At 37.2% G+C, this 8,962-nt stretch overlaps 1 pseudogene; it reads left to right on the top strand.

Annotated features, from left to right (window-relative positions):
• Positions 1-3,081: 3,081 nt before the first annotated feature.
• Positions 3,082-8,577, top strand: LOC140512348 (high mobility group protein B1 pseudogene; annotated as a pseudogene).
• Positions 8,578-8,962: the final 385 nt, after the last annotated feature.

The raw sequence follows: 8,962 nt of genomic DNA, 5'->3' as shown, positions 1-8,962 counted from the left end.
ATAATTTACTATTCGGCATTGATGGAGGAAGTTTTCACAGGAAAGCCCTAAAACTGATGAAATCAGATTGATTTCAATTGACAGATTACTAGTTCTAGAGTCAGAGAACCTGGGTTCATACCCAACCTTTTGACAGTATTTTGTGAACTTTATTATTTAACCTTCATGACCTGAAAATAAGGGGTTCGAAGATGGTCTAAATTCCTTACAGCTCATAAAAAAACTACTTAAAATCTGATCTGAAACAGGCATACAGCAATAGTCCAGGAAGTTACCTTTGTCACAGTGGCACAAAAGGTGTGTTGGTGGTGGTGCCAGTGGTGGATGTGTTGTTATTGTTTTCTCCCCCATTACATTTTCACAGATGAATAACTAATTAACAGTGGAGAGAGTGTCCTCATATGAATTACCAACATTCAGGAAATCAGGCAATATGGAAAGAGTTATCAGATCAGGACCTGGAGGAGCTGTATTCAAATTCCCCCTTGTAAACTTGTGTGATTTGGGCAAGTCACTAATATTAGCATCAGTTTCTTTTTCTAAGAAAGAAGGTTAGACTAAAAGCCCTTTGAGATTCTTTTCATTCCTAGATCCACTAAATTAAATCAAATTTGCTCAAATAACATTTGAGCAAAAGTCTCCTAGAGCAGAAAATGTTGATGTAATTTTGAAAGTTATATATAATTTTTGTATACATAACACATAGTTTTGTTTGCCAAGTAATGACAGCTAGAAGTTTTTTATCAGTTATAACTCATCAAGAAAAGTGCCTCATCTGAGGAAAGAGAAAAAATATATAAAGCATGACTCAATGGGGTAGGCAGCTGCCTGGAATTTGAAGGCTCTAAGTTTTTATAGTGATAGTAAAGATTATTACTAAAACCACAGCTAAGTTCAGTCATTTCAAAGAAATCCATTATTCTTGCTTCCAGTTGATAGTGCAAAGGATTTGCTCAAATATATAGGCCTGGAAAATTATATAATCACAAGAGCATTACCATTTATATGTATTTAAAAGCTTAATTTGGGAGGAGTCTTATGAGAAAAGAAATAAAGAAAGCATATTGCCAATTGTTTACTAGATGGGTAACCATTTGGATATTATTTGACTGAAAGGAGACTTCATTCTCCTAGAGCTGACACCCATGACATCTTGGATAATGAATGATGAGGATCAGTGTCTGATCCTTTAGGATGATGGTTATTTTTTTACAGGTAAGCACTCTAACAATATTATTAGACATTTGCACCATCACAGATTTTCAGTCTAGACACAGTCATGGTCCTCTCTGGATGGGGCTCACCTTCACATGGAAGAAAGGTTTCCATAAATAAGCCTATAGAAGGTTTTCTGCATCAAACAACATGATAGGAGGGAGGAGAGAGGGCAGACTTGCCAAACTCTGCCCCATGGCAGATTGTCAGGAGCGGGAGTGTGGATGGGGATATTCACTATGATGTAGTGTCTAATGTAGAGCAACAAGTTTTTCTAGCTTCTTCCAACTCTAGTATCAAGGGCCATTATTGCTCCACAGCTTTCTCCTCAGAAGGGGCAGTCCAGGGCCCACAGGGAAGACAAGAACATTTTATAAAATGTCCCTGGCCTTGAGGACCCAAAAAGTACCTATTATCCACCAGAATAAGTTTTCCAGCTTCTCCCAACTCGAGTAGTACCATCAAGGGTCATTATTGTTCTGTACTCTATACCAGCTTTCTCCCTAGGAGGGAAGATCCAGAGCCCACAGGGAAGACAAGAACAGTTTATAAAATGTCACTGGCCTTGAGACCCCACAGAGTACCAATTATCCACAGGAATAAGTTTTTGAGCTTCCTCCAACTCAAGTAGTACCACCAAGGGCCATTATTGTTATACAGTTTTCTCCTTGGGAGGGGAGCTCTGGACCCCAAAGGGAAGACAAAAGTGTTTTATAAAATATGTGCCTTTGAGGACCCAGAAAGTACCAGTTCTTCACCAGAATTAAGTTTTCTAGCTTCTTCCAACTCTCTTAGTACTATCAATGACCAGGATCCCCATAGTCTTAATGGAGGAAGAGCTGGAGATTTTCATACAAGGAGGGTCTTGACCACTGACAGATAGCCATTGGGTTAGTGGAGTCAAAGCTGGCTCCCTTGAGAACTTTCTATATAGATGATGCTCAAAAGCCACCCCCTCCTAAAGTATCAGGGGTCATGGAGTTCACATAAAAATGATTCCATTCTCCATGGCTCAAGTTATTCTTTCTCACATGAGGGAAGCATTGAGAAGGTACTTTCGGGAAGAGACAGTTGAAACACATTTCCAGTTTTTAGATTCTGTTCATGCTTCAATGGTCTTGAGCCTCCAAGTTGGAACAGCTACAGTTTCCTGCAGAAGATGATCCTGGTCACCACAAAGATTCCCTCTGATGATTTGACAGGCTGCTCAGTCACAACTAGTAAAATGAACTGGCCACCGCTTCTTAGCCTGCCAGCCAGTGGGACCTACACACCAGTAGACTTGGAGGACCTGGGTGGGGGAATATGGGCTGGCTCCTTGACACACTCACAGTTGGGGGGTGGGAGGGAATGGGTGCTGAAAGCCTAAGGGCACATTTGCCTCCACCATCACATGAAAAGATTGCTTTTTTTTTTTAATGATCTCTGGTACAAAGTTACAATAAATGACAGAGCTAGATTCCAGCTCATCTGATTTTTTAGTATGTGAGAATTGTCTCCCAGTACCTTTAATTATCTAGATCATTCCCTGCTCAAGTATTAATCACAAATTAGAGAAATTAGCAGATGTATAACACAATGAATAATTGTTAGCCTAAGAATATTTTTTTTTTGCTACCTGGGTTTCTAGAACATTTGTGTGCTGTCTGATTTTGACACTACTCTTACCCAATGATGCTTTGCAGGTAATTCTGAAGATATTTTAGGTATCTTGGATTTTAAGTGAAATAACTTAAAATTCAAGCTAACTTCATTTAAGTGGCAATACTTTAAAGAAGAGAGCTAAGAAGTAAGATTTTGATGCCAAAGTGAATTATTTACCAGTGGACACATATGAGCAAGTGTTTACTAGGGAGTTGAAAAGAGATGGCTTTTTTTTCAAGGAAAAAAGACATTCATGGAGCCTATTTTGAAGCAGGATATGATTACATTTCTGTGTTATCTTTAAGATGTAATAATTCCAAAGGTGAGTAATATGATCATCAATATTAGTTCGCTAGCAAATACAGAATGTAGCTGAGTCATGCTGAATTTAAATGTATTATAATGCTGTTATTTTAGGTCTTTCTTTTTTTATTTAATTGGTATTTTAATTTTCCACAACTGCATATCAAGACAATTTTAGCATTCATTTTTATAAGATTTTGAGTTCCAAATATTTCTCCCTCCCTTACTTCAATACTCCCGAAAATGGTAGTCAATTTGATATGTTACACATGTGCTATCAGGTAAAACTTATCTCTATTAGTCTATATTAGTTGTGAAAGAAAGAAACAAATCAAAAGAAAAAAGCAATGAAAAACAGTACTTTGATTTGCATTTAAAGTCCATCAGTTCTTTATCTGGATGTGGATAGTATTTTCTTTCTTGAGTCCTTTGTATTTGTCTCAGATTATGTGTTGCTGTGAAAACCCGAGTCATTCAAAATTAATCATCACACAATACTGTGCACAATGTTTCCTTGGTTCTGCTTATTTCACTTTACATCACTTTATACAAGTCTTTCTAGGATTTTCTGAAATCTATCTATTCATCATTTCTTATTACACAACACAATTATATTACATTCACATACCACAACTTGTTCAGCCATTCCCCAACTGATGGACATTCCCTCAATTTCCAATAAAACATGACAAGAAGGATTGCTATAAATATTTTTGCAAATATAGGTCCTTTCCCCATTTTATGATCTCTTTGGGTTACAGACTTAGTAGCGGTATTACTGAATCAAGGGGAATGCACAGTTTGGTTGCCCTTTGGACAAAGTTCTATTGCTCTCCAGAATGGTTGGATCAGTTCACAACATCATCAACAGTTAATGTCCTAATTTTCCAAATCCTCTCCGATGTTTATCATTTTCCCTTTTTTGTCACATTAGTCAATCTAATTTGTTTGAGATGGTATCTCGGGGTTGTTTCAATTTTCATTTCTCTAATCAAAAATGATTTAGAGTACTTCTTCATATATCTATAGATAGCTTTGATTTCTTCATCTGAAAAGTGGCTGTTCATATCTGTTGACCATTTATCAGTTGGGGATTGGCTTATATTCTTATAAATCTGACTTCTTTTTCTATGTATTTAAGAAAAGAGACGTTTATCAGAAAAACTTACTGTAGAGATCGTTTCCCAGCTTTCGTCTTTTCTTTTAATCTTGGTTGCCTTGGTTTTGTTTATACAAAACTCTTTAATTCAATATAATCAAATTTAACTACATTACATTTTGTAATGCTATCTCATGAACCATTCTGTAGAGAAACTTGGAACTATGCCCAAACAGCAATAAAACCATGCATACCCTTTGACTCACCAGTACCACTACTAGGTCTGTATCTCACAAAAGATAAAAAGAGGGAAATGACCTTCATGTATAAAAATACTTATAGCAGCTCTTTTTTTGGTGGCAAATAATTTGAAATTGAGGGGATATTCATAAACTGGAGAATTACTGAAAAAAATTATGATACCTGATTATAAAGGAATACTATTGTACAATAAGAAAAGATAAGCAGGATGCTCTCAGAAAAATCTAGAAAGACTTAGATGAGCAGGTGCCACTTTGTACTGTGTACAGAGTAACAGCAATATTTTAAGATGATCAGCTGTGAATAGCTTAGCTATTCCCAGCAATAAAATGATCCAAGACAACTCTGAAGGACTTATGATGAAAAGAAAGCTTTCCTTCCCCAGAGAAAGAATTGATGTTATCTGAATACAGATTGAAGTATATATATTTTTACTTTATTTTTCTTCATATTTTCTTTTTGGTCTATATTTTCTTTGACAACATGACTAATATTGCAATGTTTTCCATGACTACACATGTATGACTATATCAAACTGCTTGGCTTCTCAATTAGAGGGATTAGAAAGTGAGGAAGGAAGAGAACTTGTAACTCAAAGTTTTAAAAATTAATGTTAAAATTGTTTTTTACATGTAACTAGGGAAAAATAAAATACTAAATAAGTTTTAAAAGACAAAAATTTGGGTATTATGCCACTTGGTGCATATATGCTTAGTGTGGATATTACTTCATTATCTATGGTGCCTTTTATCAATGTGCTGTTTCATTTCTTTACTCTTTTAATTAGGTCTACTTTTGCTTTTGTTTTGTCTGAGATCAGTTTTGCAACCCCCCCCCCTTTTTTTTTACTTCACCTGAAGCTTAATAGATTCCACTAGAGCCCATTACCTTTACTCTCTCTGCTCCAAGTGTATTTTATTTTATTTGTAAATAACATATAGCTGGTTTATGATCTAATCTGTTTTATGTTTTTGTTGTATAGGTCAATTCATCCCATTAACATTCATAGTTATGATTGTTAGTGGTGTCTTGCCCTCCATCATATTTTTCCTCCTGTTTCTCCTCTCTCTCTTTTCAGCCTTTCCCTTCTCAGCAGTGTCTGGCTTCTGGTCACTGCCTCCCTAGGCTACCCTCTCTTCTGTCAGTTTCCCACTCCCACCCCTTTACTCAATCTCTTCCTCCCTGCTTTGCTGTAGGATAAGATAGATTTCTTTATTCAAATGATTATGTATATTATTTCCTCTTTGAGTCAATACTGATGAGAATTTCAAGAGATGTTCATACCCCCCTCCCATCTTTCTCTCCAGTTTAACACATTTTTATACCTTTTGATGTGAAATTGTCCCATTCTACCTCTGCCTTCCTTCTGTACCCAGTATATACTTCTTTCTTATCCCTTAATTATTTTTATGCCATTCTCTCAAATTCACTTTGTACCTGTACCCTCCATCTATGTATACTCCCTCTAGCTGCAATAGTAGTGATGTAATTTTTAAGAATTAAAAGTATCATCTTCCCATGTAGGGATGCAAACACTTCATCTCCATTGAATCTCTTGTATTCTTTTCCATTTTTACCTTTTTAGGCATCTCTTGGATCTTAATATTATAAATCAAATTTATGGTTTAGTTTTGGTCTTCTCCTAATGAAAGCTTGATATCCTTCTATGTCATTGAATGATCAATTTTTCCCTTGTACTATTATGCTTAATTTTTCTGAGCAGGTGATTCTTAGTTGCAGTACTAGCTACTTTGCCTTCCAGAATATCATATTCCATGACCTCTGATCCTTTAATATTGCAGCTGCTAAATCCTGAATAATCCTGATTTTGGCACCCCAATATGTGAATTTTTTCCTGTCCACTTGCAATATTTTCCTTGACCTGATAGTTCCAGAATTTGGCTATGATGTGCCATGGATTTTTAACTTGAGATCTCTTCCCTGAGGTGGATCTTTTTTACTTCCAGTTATTTTTTGTACTACCTTTACCATTCAGTCAATTGTACTTTTTTAAGGAGCTGTATTCTTCAGTGGGTTTTTGTATCTCCTTTTCCATTAAGCTGATGACTTTTTTCATTATTCTCTCATATCACTTTCATTTCTTTTCTCAATTTCTCTTCTACCTCTCTTATATGATCTCTAAGCTGCTTCTTGAGCTCTTCCGTGAATTATTTTTGGATGTGAGACCACTTCCTGTTTTTCTTTGGTGCTTTGCCCATAGGTGCTTTGACATTGTTGTCCTCTTCTGACTTTGTGTCTTGGTGACTTAATAGCTTTGTAGGCTCAGTTTCTTTTTCTCTTGGTATTTTGCTCATCTTTTTTGTAGCCTTTTTCCTTTCTTTTAAATATGATACTTGTTCTCCAAATAGAAGGGGTTCTTTCTTAGACTCCTCAAGCCAATGACTGCAGGCCCTGGTGGTTTACCTGGTGCTATGCTGAAGTTGCATTGCGGCCTTCCTGTCTGGTGTTTCAGTGAGATGTGAGGTGCAGGGTGGCTTGCATTGCTTTAGGTCAAAGCTGCCTTTCAGTTTACCTTGTGCTAAGCCAGGGCCCTACACTGGTGTCTAGCTTGTGCTGAGGCCAATACATTGCTTCTGCATTTTCCCAGCATTCCTAGCACATGGTCATCTGACCACTGGCAACCTGTTTGCCCATTCTGAAGCTAGTGTTGCAATTTTTTTCTTAGAGATGCAGTCTTCCCTTTCCCCTGACTAACCTGAAGCATGTAGGGGGTTCTGGTGTTAGCATTTGCCTGCTTTACTGCACTGGCATTCAGAATCTCCTGCTGGTTTTTTGGAGGTGTGGTTTGCTGCTAACTTGTTGAGATTCCACCTATGCAGGGCCTGAACTGGTCTTTATGCCCACCTTTAACATCTCTTCTGAGTTCTAGTCTTGGATCAAAAAGCACATGTTCCAATTCCTTGTTTCAAACATATGTTCAAATCACAATGCATTTTTCTGCCCAAAATCCACCTCCTTTTGAACATCTAGAGTAATTCTTGCGTAATTCTTCCTCACTGTCTTTGTCCAGTCAGTTGCTAAATGTCATTGATTGTACCACCACAATCTCAACTGGATCTATTGTCCTTTTCTTCAGCATTATAACTACCCTAGCTCAGTCCCTTATCACTTCTATCCTCTACGATTTCACCAGCCACCTAATAGTTATCTCTAACTCAAGTTCCTCCTTTTGCAATTCATTCTCTACACTTTTGCCAAAATGATGTCTCTGAAACAGAGTGGGCCAAGTCACTTCTCCATTCAAGAAATTCCAACTCAAGGTGTCTGACTCACATTCTCACAGCTATTGCAGTACATAGAGCTCCATAGACACAGCGCCAGGGTAATTAAGAGCCAGACGGGCACTGGGTTATTCCATACAGTGCTGAGGGAAAGTCATCAAAATAGGCAAAGGTGATCTGGAGAAGCCGAGGGAAAATGTCATCATATGCCTTCTTCATGCAACCTTGCCAAGAGGAACACAAGAAGAAACACCTGAACGCTTCTGAGAATTTCTCAGAATTTTCTGAAAAATGCTTAGAAAGGTGGAAGACAATGCCTGTTAAAGAGAGGAAAATTGGAGGGCATGAGAAATGCTGATAAGGTTCGTTATGAAAGAGAAATGAAAACCTACTTAACACCAAAAGGAGAAACAAAAAAGAAGTTTAAGGATCCCATTGCACCCAAGAGGCCTCCTTAGGCATTTTTCTTATTCTGTTCTGAGAACCATCCAAAAATCAAAGGGGAGCATCTTGGTCTTTCCACTGGAGATGTGGCAAAAAATTGGGAGAAATATGGAATAATACTGCTGCAGATGACAAGCAACCTTATGAAAAGAAGGCAGATAAACTGAAGGAAAAATATGAAAAGGATTTTGCTGCATACTGAACTAAAGGAAAACCTGATGTCAGTAAAACAGGAGTAGTGGTCAAGGCTTAGAAGAGCAAGAAAAAGAAGGAGGAGGAGGAAGATGAGGAAGATGAGGAGAGGAGGAGGAAGATGAGGAATATGAAGAAGATGAGGAGGACAAAGAAGAAGATGATGATGATGAATAAGTTGGTTCTAGAGCAGTTTTTTTCTTGTCTATAAAGCATTTAACCCCCCTGTACACAATTCACTCCTTTTAAAGAAAAAGAAATTGAAATGTAAGGCTGCGTAAGATTTGTTTTTAAACCATACAGTGTCTTTTTTTTATATAGTTAACACACTACTGAATGTGTCTTTAGATAGCCCTGTCCTTTAGTGGTATTTTCAATAGCTGCTAACCTTGCCTGGTACAGCATGGTAGTTGTAAATTGGCATTGAAATTTAAAGCAGGTTCTTGGTGCACAGCACAAATTAGTTATACATGGGGATGTAGTTCATTTTCATCTTTAGTTGTCTTTGATGCAGCATATGAAATAATTGTTGTTCCGTTAACTGAACACCACTCTGTAATTG

This window comes from Notamacropus eugenii, chromosome 6 (assembly GCF_028372415.1).
Source record: "Notamacropus eugenii isolate mMacEug1 chromosome 6, mMacEug1.pri_v2, whole genome shotgun sequence".
Taxonomy (NCBI): Eukaryota; Metazoa; Chordata; class Mammalia; order Diprotodontia; family Macropodidae; genus Notamacropus; species Notamacropus eugenii.
Note: the sequence above shows the minus strand (reverse complement) of the source record. Positions and strands in the feature narration are given on the sequence as shown.